Genomic DNA, 22,470 nt, shown 5'->3' with positions numbered 1-22,470 from the left:
TCCATTTTGGAAATCCTGTCACCACTGTGGAACAACTATTTATATTGAGAAGCAACTGAGTGGAGAAGTCTAAAGGCAGTTATCCTCACACAACATAGGTCAGGATTTGGATTTGTCCTTGCAGGCCCAGGCAGTAGATAGTAACCAGATGGACACCAGACATTGTTCCATCATATACTTGGAAAGGAGGCCAGGCCAAAGATTAATACATATGGAAAAGATATTCCTTGGCGTTTACCAAACACAGGGAAAAGTATACAGAGTCAAGTGTCCCCACGGAGGCCAACCTGTGACACCTGTCCCCCCCCCGTTTCCCTCAGTGTGCTGGGTTACTGGCCTAGCAACAGGACGGTTCTCCGAGCCGCAGTTACCCTCCGCGGAAGTCTTTAAGGTCAAGCTTCAGCAGTTCTGGTGTGGGTCTTCTCTTTACCCATTGAGTGCCGAATGAGATCCTGGCCGCACGCTTCCACCCCTCACACACAGCCTGCAGACCTGGGCACTGTCTCTGGGGTGTTTTGGAAGGCATTTCTGAATGTTGTCACATTGCTGCTTTACTGATAACGCCTCTCAAAGGTTGTCGTATGATGCTGATAGTTTTCCTGACTGAAAACATACTCTTTGCTCTTTCATAAACTTATTTCATTGGATTTCTACAGAAGGAAATCTTTTTCTGCCTCTGTGCTGCTTCCTTGACCAGAGTCTACTTTGTGGCCTTTGCTTTTGTTTCTCTATAAGATATTCTCTTGGATTCATACACTGCAGCCCAACAGCAGATCCACTCTATTTGTATTGCCCTGGTGCCTAGCTAGATGCCACATCTCAGGCTTTCTGGGTTACTTTATCTGCAGGGAGAAACTTGATCATTTCCCTTCATTCCTTTCAAAGTCTGACATATTCTGAAAATCTTCAGTAGTGGAGAATCATTACTCTTTAAGGTGTTAACTTTTCTAAGTATGGTCAAATTAAACTCGCAGCCCAGTCTTATGTGGAACCTTCTTTGGTTTGAAGGCTACTTATTTACAGTGTGTGGGGTCCACTCTTCTTTTTTGAAAATTGGACAAATGGATCCTCATTGTCTACTCTACCTACACCTTTGAGCTGGACCTATACATCCATGTCAACATCTGACTTCAAGCTCTTGGCTCTACCCTCTAACTTCCGTCCTGCTTCTTTGGAATTGGCATTCCTACTGTGATCTTTCTATCCTGACTCTGGGTATCTTCTCTAGGATTTGGCTTGGATCTGCCCTCCTCACTCTATTCTAGTATATTCTTTAGAACAACCTCTGTCCAATATTCAGAAAACTTAAAATGTGTGTGTGTGTGTGTGTCTGTGTTAGCCTCTCAGTCGTGTCCAACTCTGCAACTCCATGGACATAGGACCGCCAGGCTCCAGAGGATCTTCCCAACCTGGGGATCGAGCCCAGGTCTCCCGTATCGCAGGCAGATTCTTTACCATCTGAGCCACCAGGAAAGCCTACTCTGCAAGTAGCTTAATATCTGGTTGGGAAGATAAGCCTAAACATAGTAAAACAACAGACAGTAATTTAAAGTGTCACTGAGTAGGTTTCAGGTTGTCTAATACTGTGAACATTCAGAAATAGTGGAGAGTGATTATAGAACCCTTCAGGGAACATACAGGACTTCAACAAGGTTGTAGCAAATGGTTGGGATTTAGAGATAGCAAAATTCCAGTTAAATGAAAGCATATGAATGAAAGAAGAATGTGGTAATGAGCTTGGGTGTATTGATGCAACCATGAAAATACTCTTCATCTTATCCATAAATGAGATAGTAAATAGAGGAACAACGAATAGAATTGGGAAGTGATTTGGGCAGGGAGAGTCTTCTGTCTGATAGTCCAATTAAATGTTATCTAGATAGAAAATAGATATTTTGATGGTGAATGAGGGGTGGAGAAGAAGGGATGGAAATTAAAGATCATAGTATCATAGTCGTTAATGACTAGGTGGATGTGGGAGCATGACAATGGTGATGCCATCATCAGAGGCAGGAAAGTATATGTAAGTCAAACCTCCGATTTGTTATTTCCATACAGTTACTTTCATTTTATAAAATAAGGTAAGGAACTCTTTCTGACTCTTTGCACTTTCCTGTTTAAAGTTTTTGCTGTTTTTTTTCTTCATCTTTCTGTCAAGACCAAATCTATATTTTAAAATGTTTCACATATTTCATGACTATTTTGTGTCTACTCTTCAGCTTTCTCTTTGCCAGACAACATAATCCAGGTACTCGCTTCTTTAACCATTTGTACAGCCATTTTTAAAAACTCTTTTTTTGTATTTGTGACTGTCTTCTGAATCTTTTTCGTTTATCCACATCTTTCTCTGGATGGTAAATTCAGATTTGGTCATACTACTTCATTATAGTTACAGCCTGAACAATATCGATTTTGAATAAGGAATAGTACATCAAGTTTCTTCGAATGTCTACACCAGTTCATTCATAGAAGTAGGGTGTTACACTACATGATGAGCCAAGTTCAGGTTGTTATGTTTCCTGCAAGGCGCTTTGAAAGATTTTGGTAACATTTGTGAAAGTTTCTAGGAAAGTATTGATGGGCTTTCAGGCAAGATTCCTTCTCTAAAAGGTAGAGGTCTCTGATAAGAAAGGAATTTATCAAGGTGGCAGTAAAAGATAAAGCATGGGTTAGTAACTCAAGGTCTGTGAAATCCTGAAGTTTTGGTATGTACATTTAGATTAATAGTTTTCTAGAGGGGATCCAGATATTTCATTCATTATTCAGTAATCCCCAATAAATCTCAGGAAGTAGATTCCTATTTCAAATTACAGAAGAAGAAAATGAGGCTCAGTGAGGTTGTACTGACTTTTCAGAGATTTCACAGATAGTTAATTGCAGAGCTAGGATTGAACCCAGTTTTGTGTGTGTGTGTGTGTGTGTGTGTGTGTAAATTAAACATCAAATTCCATGCTTTTTCTACTTAATACATCCTACTTAGTCAAAATGATTCTAGTCTATCATCTTGCTGTACAACCTGAAGCTAATACAATATTATAAATCAACTATACTTCAAGTGAAAGGAAAAAAATTCTATTTGTTAATGAAAAGATACATTTATTACTAAATCAGAAATTTGGGTTTTTTTCCTGGTATTTTGATAATTCTATTTAAAGGTTGTTTCTTCTCTGTAATCCCATGTATTCCCTCTCATGCATTTAAAAACATTATCCTGAATGGTCCATAGGCTTCACCAGACTTCCAAAAAGCCCATGGGACCAAAAAACAAAAGTTTAAGAACCCCTGCTTTGGGTGTTACTTTGTCATTTCATCATTTCCGAAGTTTTTATTTATTTATTTTTTAAGTGCCTTGCACATGGGACATGGAGCTCTGGATTTGACACATATAATATTTCTTATTGAAAAGAACATTTACAAAAATCATTAATCATCTGGTAGAATGTGGACTCTGGCTTTCAGGAAATGTTTGTAGCTTCTTACTATCTTATTTCTTTTCATCACTAGTTATGTGCTGTCACAGACTGTCTCAACTTGACAACTCTCTGGGCTGCCTCAGAGACTTTGTGGGAAGCAAAGTCATTCTTGTCATTTGCAGGCTGGTTGCAAAGTGGAATATGATGCAGCTACTAGATCATTTCTGTTTATGTGTGTGTAGATATCATTTTGTGAAGCTATAAGAACATGGACAAAACTGTGCCACAATCCTTATTAGGTTGTTAACATAGATTTCCTGCAGGATGAGGAAAGGGACCAAGAAAATAGAGGGGAAAAGGTTGCACTTAAAAGTATGTAGGATATATTCACATTTATGCATTTGTATATGGTTAATAAGTGTATGCATGACATATATAAAAAGTAACAGGACACACTACATGCACGCTGGGTCACTCAGTCGTGTCTGACTCTGCGACCCTGTAGACTGTAGCCCTCTAGGCACCTCTGTCTATGGAATTCTCCCACTCCAGGGAATCTTCCCAACTCAGGGATCAAACCTGCGTCTCCTATGTCTCCTGCATTGGCAGGTGATTCTTTACCACTGCGCCGCCTGGGAAGCCCCAACAGGACACAGGACTGTGTATAAAATAGGCAGTGAGGACCTCCTGTAGAGCGCTGGGGACATTACTCAGCACTCTGTCCTGGCCCATGTGGTAAAAGAGTCTAAAAAAGAGTGGATCTGTGTATATGTACAACTGATTCACTTTGCCGTACACCTGAAACTAACACAACATGGTCAATCAACTAGACTGCAAAAAAAAAAAATTAAAATAGAAAAGTAATAGGGGCCAAGCAACAAAGCACTAAAAAGTAATAACATTAAGATATCTTGGAGGCTAGAGGCCCAGGGCAATACCTGGAATTAAGCAAAGAGCTGAAATTGAGAGGTAAAAATTATTTGTGTAGGAGAGCTATTACAAATAAAAAAGCACAAAAATAAAAACTATTAATTATCAAAGAGCTATTATACTGGTTTTTGATTTATACCTCAAATCAAAGGAGGTGATTTTAAAAGACCTTTTAGATAGCCGCAGACCTTGGTGACATTTCCCAAGGGAGTTTTCTAATACAGGAAATCCAATTAAAATTTATTTTTATATAGCCTTTAAGACCATAATTTTGGTGATTATTTAATAATACGTGGTTGAGACTTTAGTAGTACATGGTTGAGTGCTTTATGTCTTTGGATGCCGACCACACCTTCTAAAATATTATGCTACCCAAACAGGAAAACAACAAAAGAAATTACAGTGGGTGCTCATGACATACTATCACAAGAGAGTAATCCATGGATGCTATACTCTGGTCTAGGGATGTAAGCAGCAATAAACAAGTGAGAGGTGACCTTTATCAAAATGCCATAAATATATACACTGATTTAGTGTGATTTCATTTTCACAATTTTGTTAATAATTTCTTCATCTTCAATTTGGTTCACTTATTCAACAAATATTTATGTAATGTTTATTCAGTACTAAGTAGCCAACTTTTGCAACTGCATTTTGCATCATTAACAAATGGTTTAGTGAGCAAGGGCTTAAATATTACTACACACACAGCTGACAGAATGCTATATCAACCTACAGCCCTTGGAATACACTATGGATGTGCTTGTATCTTTATGGAATTTTCCCCATTTGTTTCTTTGTCAGGATGATCCAGTGCCAAATTAAAATATGTGCGCAGTCCCACAATCCTTTCTAGCTAAATTCATGTATCTGAAGTTCAATTTTCTTCATGTGATGACTTCTAATTTTTTAATGCATTAACCTGTCAGTAGTCAGAATCAAAGCCACTGAAGGTGGCTTTCAATTTGTACCCATGGCTCTGGCTGAATATAGGATCTTGGCTCCACGGGCTAGATTAGTTTCAGCTTTCTGAGATACTAAAGTGCTGTTAATATGAGGACTATTAGGTGGGTTGCCTTTACAGAGGTCCCTAGAATGTAGGTAGCAGTTTGGAATGGAGAGAAAACTGTCAGCCAGGTATCAAAATCTTCAATAAACGTTAGTAAGTGACCTAGTGCAGTTCAGTTCAGTCACTCAGTCGTGTCTGACTCTTTGTGACCCCATGGGCTGCAGCACGCCAGGCTTCCCTTCCATCACCAGCTCCAGGAGCTTGCTCAAACTCATGTCCATCAGGTCGGTGATGCCATCCAACCATCTCATCCTCTGTCGTCCCCTTCTCCTGCCTTCAATCTTTCCCAGTATCAGGGTCTTTTCCAGTGAGTCAGCTCTTCACATCAGGTGGCCAAAGTATTGCAGCTTCAGCTTCAGCATCAGTCCTTCCAATGAATATTCAGGATTGATTTCCTTTAGCATTGACTGATTTGATCTCCTTGCTGTCCAAGGGACTCTCAAGAGTATGCTCCAACACCACAGTTCAAAAGCATCAATTCTTTGGCACTCAGCTTTCTTTCTAGTCCAACTCTCACATCCATACATGACTACTGGAAAAACCATAGCTTTGACTAGATGGACCCTTGTCAGCAAAGTAATGTCTCTGCTTTTTAATAGGCTATCTAGGTTGGTCATAGTCTTCCTTCCAAGAAGCAAGCATCTTTTAATTTCATGGCTGCAGTCACCATCTGCAGTGATTTTGGAGCCCAAGAAAATAGTCTCTCACTGTTTCCATTGTTTCCCCATCTATTCAGCGTGAAGTGATGGGACTTGATGCCATGAATTTTGCTTTTTGAATGTTGAGTTTTAAGCCAACTTTTTCACTCTACTCTTTCATTTTCAAGAGACTCTTCAGTTCCTCTTCACTTTCTGCCATAAGGGTGGTATTAACTGCATATCTGAGGTTATTGCTATTTCTCCCAGCAATCTTGATTCCAGCTTGTGCTTCATCCAGCCCGGCATTTCGCATGATATACTCTGCATATAAGTAAATTAAGCAGGGTGACAATAGACAGCCTTGACATACTCCTTTCCTAATGTGGAACCAGTCCATTGTTCCATGTCTTACTCTAACTGTTGCTTCTTGACCTGCATGCAGATTTCTCAGGAGGCAGGTAAGGAGGTCTGATATTCCCATCTCTTAAAGAATTTTCCACAGTTTGCTGTGATCCATGCAGTCAAAGGCTTTGACATAGTCAGTAAAGCAGAAGTAGATGTTTTTCTGGAACTCTTTTGCTTTTTCGATGATCCAACACATGTTGGCAATTTGATCTCTGGTTCCTCTGCCTTTTCTAAATCCAGCTTGAACATCTGGAAGTTCTCAATTCACATACTGTTGAAGCCTGGCTTGGGGAATTTTGAGCACTACGTTACTAGCATGCGAGATGAGTGCGATTGTGAGGTAGTTTGAGCATTCTTTGGGATTGCCTTTCTTTGGGATTGGAATGAAAATGGACCTCTGCAGTCCTGTGGCCACTGCCGAGTTTTCCAAATTTGCTGACATATTGAGTGCAGCACTTTCAGAGCATCATCTTCTAGGATTTGAAATAGCTCAGCTGGAATTCCATCACCTCCACTAGCTTTGTTCATAGTGATGCTTCCTAAGGCCCACTTGACTTCACATTCCAGGATGTCTGGCTCTAGGTGAGTTATCACACCATTGTGGTTATCTGGGTCATTAAGGTCTTTTTTGTGTAGTTCTTCTGTGTATTCTTGGCACCTCTTCTTAATATCTTCTACTTCTGTTAGGTCAATACTGTTTCTCTCCTTTATTGTGCTCGTCTTTGCATGAAATTTTCCCTTGGTATCTCTAATTTTCTTGAAGAGATCTCTAGTCTTTGTCATTTCTTGTTTTCCTCTATTTTGCTGAGGAAGGCTTTCTTATCTCTCCTTGCTATTCTTCAGAACTCTGCATTCAGATGGTTAAATCTTTCCTTTTCTCCTTTGCCTTTCACTTCTCTTCTTTTCACAGCTATTTGTAAGGCCTCCTCAGACAACCATTTTGCCTTTTTGCATTTGTTTTTCTTGGGCATGGTCTTGAGCTCTGCCTCCTCACAATGTCATGAACCTCTGTTGATAGTTCTTCAGGCAGTCTGTCTATCAGATCTAATGCCTTGAATCTATTCGTCACTTCCACTGTACAATTGTAAAGGATTTGAGTTAGGTCATACCTGAATGGTCTGGTGGTTTTCCATACTGTCTTCAATTTAAGTCTGAATTTTGCAATAAGGAGAATGAATGAATTCTGTGAAACTATGAGCTATGGCATATAGGGCCACCCAAGATTGATGGGTCATGGTGGAGAGTTCTGAAAAAAAAAAAAAAAAACATGGCCCACTGGAGAAGGGAATGGCAAACTACTTCAGTACTCTTGCCTTGACAACCCTATGAACAGTATAAAAGGCAAAAAGATATGACACTGAAAGATGAACTCCTCAGGTCAGTAGGTGCCCAATATGCTACTGGAGAAGAGTGGAGATATAATTCCAGAAAGAATGAAGAGGTGGAGTCAAAGCAAAACAATGCCCAGTTGTGGATGTGACTGGTGATGGAAAAGTCCAATGCTGTAAAGAACAGTATTGCATAGGAACCTGGAATGTTAGGTCCGTGAATCAAGGTAAATTGGAAGTGGTCAAATAGGAGATGGCAAGAGTGAACATCGACATTTTAGGAATCAGTGAACTAAAAGGGACTGGAATGGGTGAATTTAATTCAGATGACCATTGTATCTACTACTGTGGGCAAGAATCCCTTAGAAGAAATGGTGTAGTCCTCATAGTCAACAGAAGAGTCCAAAATGCAGTACTTGGTTGCAGTCTCAAAAATGACAGAATGATCTCTCTTCATTTCCAAGGCAAACCATTCAGTATCACAGTAATCCAAGTCTCTGCTCCAACCATTTAATGCTGAAGAAGCTGGAGTTGAATGGTTTTATGATGACCTACAAGACCTTCTAGAACTAACACCAAAAAAAGATGTCCTTTTCATCATAGAGGACGGGAACGCAAAAGTAGGAAGTCAAGAGATACCTGGAATAACAGGCAAGTTTGGCCTTGGAGTACAAAATGAAGCAGGACAAAGGCTAACAAGAGTTTTGCCAATAGAACACACTGGTCATAGCAAACACCCTTTTCCAACAACACAAGAGACAACTCTACACACGGACATCACCAGATGGTCAACACCAAAATCAGATTGATTATATTCTTTGCAGCCGAAGATGGAGAAGCTCTTTGCAGTCAGCAAAAACAAGACCAGGAGCTGACTGTGGCTCAGATCAAGTGACCTAGAGATTCTATGTATTTGTATTGTGTGTGTACTCAGTAGTGTTTGATTCTTTGTGACTCTTTGGACTGTAGCCCACCAGGTTCCCCTGTCCATGGGATTTTCGGGCAAAAGTGGGTAGCCATTTCCCCCTCTAGAGGATTTTCCCAACCCAGGGATTGAACCTGTGTCTCCTACATTGCAGGCAGATTCTTTACCTGCTGAGCTATTGGGGAAGCCCTATAACTAGTTCTATAACAAAGACTTCAGTGGCTGTGTATTTTAAAACCAAAGCAAGAATTATTTTTAAATCCCAGATTTTCAGAGTAACAAGAATATATATAGAAAGTTCATTAAACCAAAATTTATTAAATCTCAGGCATCCTTCTAGGAGCTTTGACTGCATTGGGAACAAAACAGTTATCTTTACACATAGGGAGCTTACATTCTAGCTGGCTGAATACAGACAAGAAAAAAAACAAAACATAACAAAGACTATTATAAACAGTAAGTTATATAGTTTTTTGGAACATGATTAAATGTAAGAAAAGGAAAAGCTAGGTAATGGGGATTTGGTATTGGCAAAAGATTTCCTCAAAGGATTTTTAAAAGAATGAATAGTTATCAGAGTATGTCTTGATTTGATGTATTTTGTTTCATGTCTTTTTGATGCTATTTATTTTAAAATTTTAATATGTTAGGGAATATATAGTGTTTGATAAATTGCTTCAATTTTGCCATGTGTCTGCTACAAAGGAAAAAACATCTTTTGTCATGTAAACAACTCTAAGTAATCATTTTGTTCTGGATTATTTGTCTTTAATAGCTTTTCTGAGCAATCTGTTCTGTTTCAAAATATTCTTTCAAGATGGGTTGTCAGAAATTTAAATTGTGGTAGGTGAACTGAGTTTTGACATGCCATAAAAAGGTGATAGAGAGCAGCAAAGGATCACAGATTTATGAAAACAAGGAAATATTTTATTTCATATTGTGGTTACTAAAAGTAATAATAGAATAAAGATCTAAAGCCTATTCAGAAGCTTAGAGAGAGTTTAGTTAGAGAAAAACATCAGGAGAAAATTTTAAAAAGAAAAATAAGTTCAAGACCTAACTTCCTCTTAGAAGTAATCTTACATTTTTATCAGGCACATATACTTAGAGGAAATAGTCTAAAATTTTGGATAGGTACCCAACTGAAGAATGTAAGTGATAGTCTGACAGTCCCCAAAGATGCTATATGGTGAATAGACCCAATTCAGGACTGCAGTTGAATGGAACATTATTTCACTGTTAGTCTGGATTGCCTGTCGCTGAGAATAGAATCTGTATTTCTTTGAATTTCTCCATTCTGTATCCCTCCTGGAATTCTTAAGGTCAGTTAAGCACAGTAAATAATCTTCACTCAGCAAGCAACCCAAATCACCATCTTCCTGTTCGATGTAGCTAATAAATTCTAGGCAAACTTGAAACTCTTTGTGAAGCTTCCTAATGGATGCCTTCACTGGACTGAAGAGCTTTTGGAACAAAATAAAATAATCATCTAAAGTTGAATGTTTGGGGATCAAGGTTACTAGGTCAACACTAAATTTAAAACTAGTTTGAGAGACATTTTTTAATGGCACTTAGAAATTATGGCTAAAGGTCAGGCCACTACATGCCATGTTGCTCAGAGCCTTTGATGCTAAAGGTCTATGACTGACTTATGTGTAAGATATATTTTTTAAAACATTAACTGTGATTTAAAGTAGAAAGAGACAGTGTTGAGGCCAGGGAAAATAAAAGTCCCTCTCCCCAGTTTTTTGGTTGAAACGGTTTGAGCTCAGTAATTTTATTGAACCTGAAAAAAATTATTAATAGCTGCCTTCACAAAGGGGCACAGGGAAGCTTTCCTCTGTCAATTCCTGCTTAGGAGTTTCTGAGATGTTTTGTGACTGTAAGGAAACTGTGGATGAAATCCATACCAATTAGAGATCTTGTGTGTTTGGAACCATTTAAAAATGCTGTGTGGGGCTCAAAGGAATTAGTGAAGGCTGCTGCGGTACAGCTACATTATTAATATCCAAAGAGAATAGATCCCAGATGTTCATGCTGCCCAAAGGACACCTCAGCGTTCTTGACAGTTTTTAGTCATGTTGTCCTTTCACAGATGCCAATGCCTGAGATCCTTACAGGTGACAAGGCTATGTGGCTTCTACATATGAGGTTATTAGTAATCAGTTTGAGGAAATGCACTATTGATAGGCAGGAAAATTATCATACTACGTTAAGTTTGATATTTGTTAAAAAAATTGCCTAAAACAAAATAGTAGAAACTCTTCATCTTTTTTTGTTCTGATCAGCATAGTGATAGGCAGGCCCACACTAAGTGATAATCCTTTAATTCAGTCCAATTTTGTTGTTAAATAATGAATTTGTGCTGATATTTTCTTTATTAATTCGTTCAACAGATATTTCTATGAGCTATGTGTTGAGGATATAATAGTAAAGAAAGAGTCATATTCACATGGAGCTTAGTAGAAGAAGTAAACAGTAGTCAAAAATTACCCACATAAAAATAAGTAGTCACAAACCATGATACATGCTTTGAAGAAAAAGTACTGGGTGTTGTGAACATCTTTGACAGTGAAACTTGACCTAGAGTTAAAGCTCTGGATTCATTTATTCATCCATATTTAGTAAGCACCTACTACTGTGCCAAAAAAGCAGGACAGATCGCCAAAGTCATTTAAAGCGCAAACTCATAACTTTCAGTTTGGTAGACCAAGAGATATTAGGAGCAAAACAACAACAGACAACTTAAAAATAAACTAAAGATAAAACGATTCTGGGGATGGAATTCTATTTTAGTCTTTTAGCCTTTCTTCAAATACAACTTCTGTTCAGAAAGCTAAGGAGCATTTGAGTAATGCTTAAGATTTTTTAGCATGTCTAAATATTTTTCATATCACTCATTTTATTGCAAAAACTCCATAGAAAAGTAATAGTGTAAGATATTAAACACCTTAGAAAAACAGAAAGGTGGAATCAGTAGGAGGGACCCCAAGAACCCAAATATTTTAGCACAAACGTCATTATGCTTTCCACTAGCCATCAACCTGGCTTACCTTCCTTCCCTGCCAGGCTTTGTAAAGAGCAGCCTTTGTTCACTTTCTCCACTTCACACATGCTGTTCAACCCAACGGAGTTCAGCTTCTGTCATCATCACATTGAAATGTCTCTTCCTAAAGTTCCTCAGATCTCCTAATTATTGAATTCAGCAATCTCCTCTCAGATTTTACTCGACTGGTCCTTTCTGTAGATTTTGTCACTACTGTCTGCCCCCCAGCCTTGAACAGTTTTTGCTTTATTATCTAACTTTGTCTTGGTACCCTTGTCCTCCTCCTATTTTCTGGAACACCCTCCTATTTTCCTTTGTCGACTCATTCTTCAGCTCACCGTTTAAATACCTGCATGATTCTCCACTGCCGCCCTGTTCTCCTCCTTGCAAACCTCATTCTAGTCTTACTGTCTTCTGCGCTCTACAGACTTTCACATCTGTATCTTTAGCCAGGGTCTCACTTCTGAGCCCACATATTTCTCTGCCTCCTAGGTAGTTTCACACTAGACTGATTTTGTTATTTTCCCTGAAAACATGCATGATGGGCATGATCCAACTGGTCATACAAGCTGGAAATCTAATCATAATCTGACCCTGCCCTTCTCCTTGACTCCCCCGCAGGTACCCCGGTCACCACAGTCAGAAACTGTGCTCCCTCAGTCTCTCTATAATCTCTCTCCTGATCCCCAATCCCACTGCAATCATCTTCATTTAGAACCTCTAGTCCTGTACATAGTCTTCATCTGGTAGACCTCCTTTCATCTTCCCTTTTATCCCTCACCCTCCAGCCTGTTCCAGAGCCATCTGCCTAAAACACAAATCTGATCATGTGGTCTTTATGTGATTCCCCATCATTGTGCCATTCAAAATGTGCCAGCAACAGTGCCACTGCCATTTAGAGCTATTGGGTTACTTGACAACAAGACAGAAAAGCAAGGTAACTAGTGACCAAAATCAAATCCATGTTTGAACAGTACTTCGTGTGTATGTGTGCATGCGCACTCAGTCATGTCTGATTCTTTGTGACCCCATGGACCACAGCCCGCCAGCCTCCTCTGTCCATGGGATTTTCCAGGCAAGAATATTGGTGTAGGTTGCCATTTCCTGCTCCAGGGCATCTTCCCGACCTAGGGATCAAACTCATGTCTCTTGTGTCTCCTGCATTGGCAGGTGAGTTCTTTACCAGCTGAACTATAGCACATTGTGTTTACATTTTATCAGCATTATTTATCTTCATGGGCTTCCCTGGTGGCTCAGATGGTAAAGAATCTGCTAACAATGCTGGAGACCTGGGTTTGATCCCTAGGTTAGGAAGATCCCCTGGAGAAGGAAATGGTTACCCACTCTAGTGTTCTTGCCTGGAGAACCCCATGGACAGAGGAGCCTGGCAGGCTACAGTCCCTGGGGTCACAATGAGTCAGACACGACTAAGCGACTAACATTTTCACTTTCATTTATCACTATCTTCATTGATTTTTAGTATCTATAGATTGATTCTAATTTTATATATATTCTAAACTTGCTTTAAGTATCATTTTTGCTTGAGGTACCACTCATTAAAGCTGAATGAAGCATGGGGAAAATGTTTGCCAAAACCAATGACTTTATTTTTGTCATACTTACTGTTAAAACCATTTACTTGAGAGTTTGCCACTTGAGAGTTTGCCTCTTGAGACTATTGCTTGTTTACAGTAATGAAATCATGTCATCAGCATATGGGGGATGCTTGTCCTTATATTTGCTATGGCCAGGAGGGCCAAAACACAAGAAATTCTCAAACCACATTAAGCAAATATAAAGTTGAAAAGTAGTCTAAGAAATTTCTTTCCACTGAACTGGTCAGGGAGGAGACTATCCTGCCTGCCTGATTCTAAACCTAGAGGGCACTGCAGAGGTCAGGAAGTAAGTGCTAATCTCATCTAGTTAGCCCATAATCACGTTTTAGCCAGAGTCAAGTCTGAACCAGTTAAAACTGCTAAACCTTACATTAATTTTGGTATTTTTTTATGAGTAAGGTAAAAAATAATATAATTGTGATTAGTGGAAAAAATTATAATGCCTAAAATCTGTTGCACCTTTCTATAAACTATTAGATCAAGACACTAAAATCTGCAGGCTATTAAAAAGAATCTCAGCTTCTTGATGATAGACTGAGCATTTGTTATTCAGTCGCTAAGTCATGTCTGACTCTTCCCTACCCCATGGACTGTAGCATGCCAGGTTTCCCTGTCCTTCACTATCTCCCGGAGTTTGCTGAAACTCATGTCCATTGAGTCAGTGATGTCATCCAACCATCTCATCCTCTGTCACCCACTTCTCCTCCTACCCTCAATCTTTCCCAGCATCGGGGCCTTTTCCAATGGGTCGGCTGTTCACATCAGGTGGCCAAAGGATTGGAGCTTCAGCTTCAGCTTCAATACTTCCAGTGAATATTCAAGATTAATTTCCTTTAGGATTGACTGATTTGATCTCCTTGCTGTCCAAGGGACTCTCAAGAGTCTTCTCCAGCACCACAGTTCGAAAGCATCAATTCTTTGGCGCTCCGCCTTCTTTATGGTCCAACTCTCACATCCGTACATGACTACTGGGAAAGCCATAGCTCTGACTATATGGACCTTTGTTGGCAAAACAATGTCTCTTTAATATGTTTTTTAATATGCTGACTAGGTTGGTCATAGCTTTTCTTCCAAGGAGCAAGCATCTTTTAATTACATGGCTGCAGTCACCATCTGCAGTGATTTTGTTTATTAAAAGGAATCTCAGCCTCTTGTTCATGATGATAGACTGAACATACATGCTTGTTTTCCTGTCTTCCAAGAAACCTCATTAAAGGGACAATTTTAAAAAGCAGAAGAAAGAGGAGGAGGAGAAGAGGGAGGAGAAGTTAAATAGGAAAAGAAACCAGTTGCAAAGAGAGTTAGATTGGGGGAAGGAGTAGCGGGATCTTGAGCAGACAAGAAATTGTAACCAGTTTTCCCAAGGCGGGGAAAAATGGGAGGAAATACATTAATGGGTATGGTTGATTAAAGAAAGATACAGCCCAGAATATGTGTGAGAGTTGTTTTGAGATGCCCAGCGGAATTATCAAGAGGCAAACAGGGGACTGACAGCAAGGTGTTGAATTGAAAGTCTGAAGAACAGCTAGACCAGCTTCACCTCTTCCCCATTTTCATATTTAGACTGACAGATCATCAGTTAGTCACATGGAGAAAGAAAAAAACCCAGAAGACTGCTCTTTTCAGATATTAAACAGCCTGTCTGGGAGAATTGGTGCTGTTATCGAGGTATTGTGCTCCAAAACGAATCATTCTTCAGTCAGCTATTCAGAGGAACCCTAAGACTAACAAATTCTTGGGCATCAGCAAATGATCACTGTGTTCACAGAGCTCCCAGTCAGCTCTTCTATTCAGAGCTAAGACTAGTAAGGAAACAAACCTGTACTGTACCTGAAAGCAGAGGACCTTGCATAGTATAGCTGCGGAAGATAACTGACCCAGACCTCCATTCTCATAGAGAAATGCCCGAAGATCACCATTGATATACCAAGAAAACTAAGAGCATGAAAGACAAAATCCAAGACAAAGAGAACAATTACCCTAGAGAAAGCAGAGAGATTTTAGAGAGTAACAGAAAAGCTAAAATAAAACAACCCACTAATTTATATTATCAGGGATATTGGAAATACTTCATATATAACAATAAGATGATGCTGTTAAAAAAAAAAAACAAACCACAAAATGTAAAAACAAACAAAATAACTGGAGGCCAGGAATAATGTGAAAGAGTAACCTGCCAGAAGGCACCTATGATTTGATGTCATTTATATAAATCATTAAACATTTAGAACACTATACACTGTTTATGGATATTACATTGCAGAAAATGAATCAGAACAGGTGTTGGGGTGGGGGGGCTGCTCAGTCATGTCCGACTCTGCAACCTCATGGACTGTACCTGCCAGGCCCCTCTGTCCATGAGATTCTCCAGGCAAGAACACTGGAGTGGGTTGCCATTTCCTTCTCCACACGTGTTGGGAATGGTACATAAATGATTATCTTTGTGGTACCAGGATGTATAGGAGTAGGGAAGAAGGTTGGAGGCAGATCTGGCTGTACTTGTAACATTTCATTCTGTTAGAAAAAGAGAAAAGTTGAAGCAAATATTTTTAAAAATTATTATCTGTCAAATCCGGATAATATCTGTTAAATCATGGCTGCCTATTATATTTTGTAAACTTTTGCATATCTTTTAAATATTTGTAATTAAAAATTCAAAAATTTAAATACTGAGTTACAGAAAAATTTTGTACAATTATATAGTGAAAATCACGGTCTAAAAGAAAAACAAAAAAAAAACGTGACATGCCTTTTAACATGGGATGCAATGTAAAAACAGGAAAATGTTTGACTTTAAGCATTCTGAGATTATGACAATTGGACCATCCAGAAGGAAAGATAATCCCAGAGCACTTCAACTCTGCAGTAAGCAATACATGTATAGTCATAATAATATACAGGCTGCTTGCTCATTTTCAACTCTCAGGGTTAATCTATAAAGACATAGAAGACCTCATTAACATTAGGCACTGGAAAGGCAGGAAAGAGTAGGTGGAGGGAGGATCAGAGCACTAAGGAGAGCCAAACAGTATTAGGTTACAGGATAGTCATGCATTCATTCAGTCGTTACATAGTTTTTAAATAACATTCTTACGTTGAAGGCACTAAGTAATTGGCAATATGTGCTAAGTCGCTTCAGTCGTGTCCGACTCTTTAGGACCCTGTGGACTGTTGCCCACCAGGCTCCTCTGTCCCTGGAATTCTGCAGGCAAGAATACTAGAAGCAGGTTGCTATGCCCTTCTCCAGGGGACCTTCTCGACACGGGGATCAAACCCTGTGTTTCCTGCGCTGGCAGGCAGGTTCTTTACCACTAGCACCAGCTGGGAAGCCCAATTAGCAATGCAGAGGTGAACAAATTCCCTGCCTTTATCCAACTTACATTCTAGTTCCAGAAGCAGATGTTAGCAAACAAGGTTTTAAAAGAATTATCAATAAAAAGAATGTAACTATAAAAATTAGAAGGGGGAAGGAAGGGGAAAGGAAGGGGAGATAGTGTAAATATGAATACTAGGTCATAATTCACAAGAAAGAATCATTTATAGTTCATAAACAGCACTGTTCAATGGTGAAATGTTTTCTATTTGTGGAAAATAATGGTGGGAATATTCTATATCTGTATCTGTGTTGTCCAGTGTCATCACCATTAACTACGTGTAACTGTTGAGAACTTGAACTGTGGTTAGTGTCACAAAGAAACTGAAATTTAAATTTTATTTAATTTTAATTAATTTTAATTTGACTTGTGACATGTTCCTGGGTGCTACTGTATTGGACAGCACAGAATTAAAATGAAGGGATCAGATAGCATGTGCACATTTTGTAGAAATAAATAGAAAATCTGTTAAACATGATTGTCTACAAGGTGGGGAGAATTGAAAGGGAACATTTCACTGAGTCATCTTGCACTGTTTGATTTTCTGCTACATGCATGTATTTGGTTGATTAAACTTTTGGGTCTTTGAGGGGGAAAGGAGAATCATCCTTTTAAAAATGTTATTCCAGTTATACCTGAAGTATCAACTGAAGTGAATAACGGGGCAAGAATCAGAGCTCTAAGCTTCAAACAATTTTTGTTATTAGGAGGTCTCCATAGAGAGCTTTATTATTTGGCTTGAGATAGCTAATAAGGTAAATATTGGTCAGTGAGGTTAATAGTTTCTGGTTTCAGAGAAACTAAAAGCTAAAAATTTTGAAGTACGGCCCTAGAATTATAGAGCTATGAGAATTGCTATCCACAGAAAATTATATCTGCAGATCTCCAACTTGTGTCACCAAAACCATGCTCAAATATATATCATCATTATTAAACCATCACTCAGGCCCAAGTGGCCTTATTTTTGCATTTGAAGATAACAAAATACTTGTCATTACATTTCAATTCGGTGTATTCTTGGTCGTGGGTAGTTTCTGCTGTGTTCTACTGATGGGTCATGCAGCTAATTTACTGAGGTTTCTAATCTTATCTGGGGGTTGAGGGAGGGGGTAGGGGAAGAGGAAGCTGGATAGCCATCCTTGTTAAATAAAGAGTAGAGGAATGAGGACCACTTTTTCTAGACATGGTACAGACGGAATTGGCTTCAGCTTGTTTATAATCTGTTGCTCGTTTTAACAACTTGTTTTGAAGATATTTGAGAGGAAGGAGGAAAAGGTTGGAAGAGAGAGCTAAGCAAGTTTCTCTCAGGGGGCAGTTGGAATGAAACATTTTAACTCTGTGAACAGTACACTGCTTTTGGAGGGCTGTGTCACTGTAAAATTCTGGGTTCGAGTAGACGTAAAGCAGCTTTGTTGAGTTACGTTACGAGTCAGCAGGAACCATTCTTCCTACCGCAGTCTAAGAAAAATCCATTCGAGTGTAGGTGGTAGCAAGCACCAAGGACCTACTGTTAATAAACTAGATCACTTACTCTTACGTTCGAGATGTAAATGAACATATCCTGGATTTGCGTCACATTATACCAGCATCTACCATAGACACGAAGCTATGTCTGCAGATTAATTTGGCCTGATGTTTGGATAAAATTGAAGCAGAACTGCCATATTCCAATTTGTCGGTATGAAGTGTAGTACTTGTAGTTACTTGCTATTGAGAGAGGAGAATTCTTAGAAAGGAGAACTATTTATTGAATATAAGTTGTTCTTGATATTAACAGGCTAATATCTAAAAGGTACAGGTTATGGTCTTGGAAATAAAATGATAATCAGCCCATATCCAAACTCTTTGAATAGAAAGAAAAGGATGTGCTGGGGATAGGGTGAGTCAACTCTGTTTATACAGGTTTTCACATGACTTTTCTTCTAAAAAGTATATGGAATGCATCCAAAACAAATACTGTTTTGTTAGATGAGAAGACCAAAAGGGAAATCCTAGAGAAAGGAGGATGGATGATCTTTCTTTAATGTCAAAACTGACAAAAACACATTCCCCCCCTCTTTTGCTCAAGATAATTTTCTCAACAAGACCCAGATTGCTTCAGTCTTTGCCTATCACCCTTTGAAGCACTTTCCTTATTATTAGGAGTGGGGGCAGGGTTTCCTTTGAGGATTTTTACAGCAGTGAAGAGTTCCTCCTTTAAATACTTTCACATGATGAGGGAATTCCGCTTTCAAAGTGCTGTCATCACTGTGGCTTCTCTGCCATAAGACGATTTATTCTTGGGTGAAGATCCTTCTTAGTTTGATTGTCAATAGGACTTACCTTTCTGATGGATTCTCTTTCTATAGAGCTTGCTTTTCTGAGAGATGCAGCAAATGGGCTCAACATGCTCTTTTGTTCACCTTACTGATGAAGTTGACCAGTGATTCTCTTTTGAAATATGTTCCATCATATACATTTATAGACTTCACTGTGGCTCTCTTTGTCAGTCTCTGCCAATTAAGCTGTGGGTGACATGTCCAATAGTCCTTCTTGAAAGCTATATTTCTTCTGCAGTGCAAAGGGACACTGATTTTGTGATGTATAGTGTCTCCTCCAGTGTTTAGATAGCTCCATGGTAAATAACAAAAACTATTCAAGTGTCAACAGTGTTCCCAGAAACATTGAAGTCTTTTGAGAACCTGTACTCCATCCATGTCACTCCAGATCACCCTGCTCAACCCTTAAATAGTCTTCTGGAAAATTCTATAAATATTTAATTCATGGAAGCAAAATGTATAGCTGTATGGTTTCATAGCTCATTTGAAAGCAGTTCTCTCCCCTCCCCAAAATCTTTAGTAGGCAGTGATTCACAATTATTAGAGAAGAATTAGAATGAAGAAACCCCAAATAGAGCAGATAGTTTTCTCAATATTATTGCCTAAATGTGAGCTTTTAAGTCTTCCTAGCTGTTTTAGATAAATGAATAAAAATCTTAACTATATCCCAAACTAGATGACATCATTTACATCATTACTCTTGGATTTTCCCTTTAAACAGTTTGGTCTTTAGAAGGTGCGGGAATTGGCATTGTCTAGGGTACCCATTCACTATCCCCTTCCACCTAGCAGCTCTTAAGTGCAACTGTGTATGTATCAACTAATCCAGACTGGCGGTAAACATAATTCTTAAAACCTACAACTTCCTTCCTGCTAGAGTGTTTAAATGATTGACCTCTCAGCCCTTCACTGAGGAAGAAAGTGGAACATAAGTAGAGCAGCTAGACTAAATCAGCTGTAGATTAAGACAGATTCTAGTTTTGACTTTGCCACTTCCTGCCTAAGTAAGGTTGGCAAATAACTATTCCTTCTGCTCCCCGACCCTCTCCCCGCACAACCCAGTAAAGTGAGTAACCTGACAATCGTTATGTGTTTTTACCACCTTAAATAAATAATAAGGATATTTCACCTAGATAGAGAGACTTAATTATAGAAATTGAGCCAAATTGGATAGTCCAGTGAGAGATTAGAACTGTTATTCCTTAGTCTGGTTTTGTAAAGGAGTGTGACTATGTTCTCTCCTCTTATGGACTCTATGATGTACTATAAATATTCATTCCACTTTCTTCTATAAGCCAAGTTGAAAATCAGTTTATAAACATCTCAGCTGTACCTCTGTGCTGTAGATCATGGGAAACTCTGAATATACTGAAGTCAATTACCTTCAAAATGCTCACCACCTAAGCAGGGAGAAAGCATGAAAACAAATCACAAATCTAGTGTGATGAGCAGAACAAGATAAGTGCACACAAAACGCACGGGTAAACACGGGAAATACATGTATATTTCTCTGGGTCTATTTTAAATTCTAGAAATAGGAAAATGTGTGTGGGGGGAGGGAGGTAGCTTTATGGTAAATTAAAAAAAACCTCCTGACTCTTTACCTGTTTACTGCTGAATCAAATATGTCTCCTCATAATATTAGTTGCTATAAACTGCAATCAAACAAGTTAAGACATGTAAGGTTTTCAAAAAAAACCAGAATGTTCTCTTTCTTTTCATAGATAAATTATTTTTCAATGTCTTAAAGCACTGGAATTCCCTGGTGGTTAAGACGGTTGAGTCTGACTGCAATGCAGGAGGCCCGAGTTCGATCCCTGGGTCGGGAAGGTCCCTTGGAGAAGAAAATGGCTACCCACTCCAGTATTCTTGCCTGGAAAATCCCACGGACGGAGGAGCCTGGCGGGTTACAGTCCATAGGGTTGCAAAGAGTTGGACGCGACTTCACTTTCACTTTAAAACATCACCACTAAGTTTCTCTTTAGTATTGGTAGCCTGGCTTGCTGCAGTCCATGGGGCCGCAAAGAGTCGGACATGACTGAGCAACTGAACTGAACTAAACAGATTGGTACTTCTGTCATTAGACAAAGAAGAACACTGAAATGTGTCAAGTAGTCATTAAAAACCAAATAGTGTAGCCCAGAATATGTTGAGAGTCTCTCTGGAATTTAGAAAATGGGGAGAAAAGAGTTTTCTTAAGGATATTAATGTTTCTTAGCATAATTAGGTTTTGTGGATTATTATCCTATATCTACTAAGTTAAGGTTTTCTTGGTGATTTGTAGCAATCTTGAATTAAAATCAAGGAATTGGAAAGTGTTTAAACTCCAGGTGTTAAATCTAGCACTATGAAAGCTGTACTGTTGCATGAGGGGAGTGCGGGGCGGGGAGTGCGGGGAAATTTAGTATAAAAACCTGGTCTGAGCTAATTTGTTTTGTTTGAAACTGGAAATCATATTGTTGAAATTTGCATTCTGTTTTCTTTCAGTAGGTGTATTAATACAAAGTACTCTGCTTTTAAAGGGCTTCCTCCTTTCTACAGGAAAAATTTAGCTTCTGAAAAAAGAATTGCACAAGCAATTCAGCAACATTGCACGTCTTTCATCATTTTAGGAATACAGACTTCAGCTCAGTAACTCCAGACATATTTTCTGGAAACATGTAAAAACAAGCCCATAAGTACTGAACGTAAAACCTGGGTACACCCATAAACATGTGTACAATCTTAAGGTCTACTTACCACTGAGTTTTTTTTTAAAGCTGTGTGCATATTTTAAAAATCACTAGAATAAATGAAAATTGTAACAAGATGCTGTTTGAGAGAAGGTGCTACCTGGAGATTCCTGAGGAATACCACTCTGTAACTGTCCTATGAAGTGAGCACGCCTCCTGCCCACCAGTAGATAGCACCTGTGCTTTTCAGACAAGTTCCTGTTGCTATTCAGTCGCTCAGTCATGTCTGACTCTTTTTGAACCCATGGACTGCAGGATGTCAGGCTTCCCTGTCCTTCACTGTCCTCCTGGAATTTGCTGAAACTCATGTCCATTGAGTGGGCGATGCCATCCAAGCATCTCACCCTCTGTCGCCCCCTTCTCCCACTTCCTCGGTATTTCCCAGGATTAGGGTCTTTTCCAATGAGTTAGCTCTTCGCATCAGGTAGCCAAAGGATTGGCTTCAAAGCTTCAGCTTCAGCATCAGTCCTTCCAATGATTATTCAGGGTTGATTTCCTTTAGGATTGACTGGTTCGATCTTCTTGCTGTCCAAGGAACTCTCAAGAGTCTTCTCCTGAGAAATTAGATTAAGATGGAAACAACAGAATTAAAAAAATATATATTTTAACTATCCAAGTGTTAGTCACTCCGTTGTGTCCAACTCTTTGCGACCCCATGGATTGTAGCCCACCAGGC

General features: G+C 39.1%; 1 protein-coding gene across 3 annotated transcripts in view; it reads left to right on the top strand.

Moving 5' to 3' along the window:
- Positions 1-22,470, top strand: part of MSRB3 (methionine sulfoxide reductase B3) — a 172,698-nt gene that overhangs the window by 136,784 nt on the left and 13,444 nt on the right. The gene's annotated exons all lie outside the window — the stretch shown is intronic.

Source organism: Dama dama, chromosome 3, assembly GCF_033118175.1.
Source record: "Dama dama isolate Ldn47 chromosome 3, ASM3311817v1, whole genome shotgun sequence".
Classification (NCBI taxonomy): Eukaryota; Metazoa; Chordata; class Mammalia; order Artiodactyla; family Cervidae; genus Dama; species Dama dama.
This window is presented reverse-complemented; position numbering and strand designations above follow the sequence as displayed.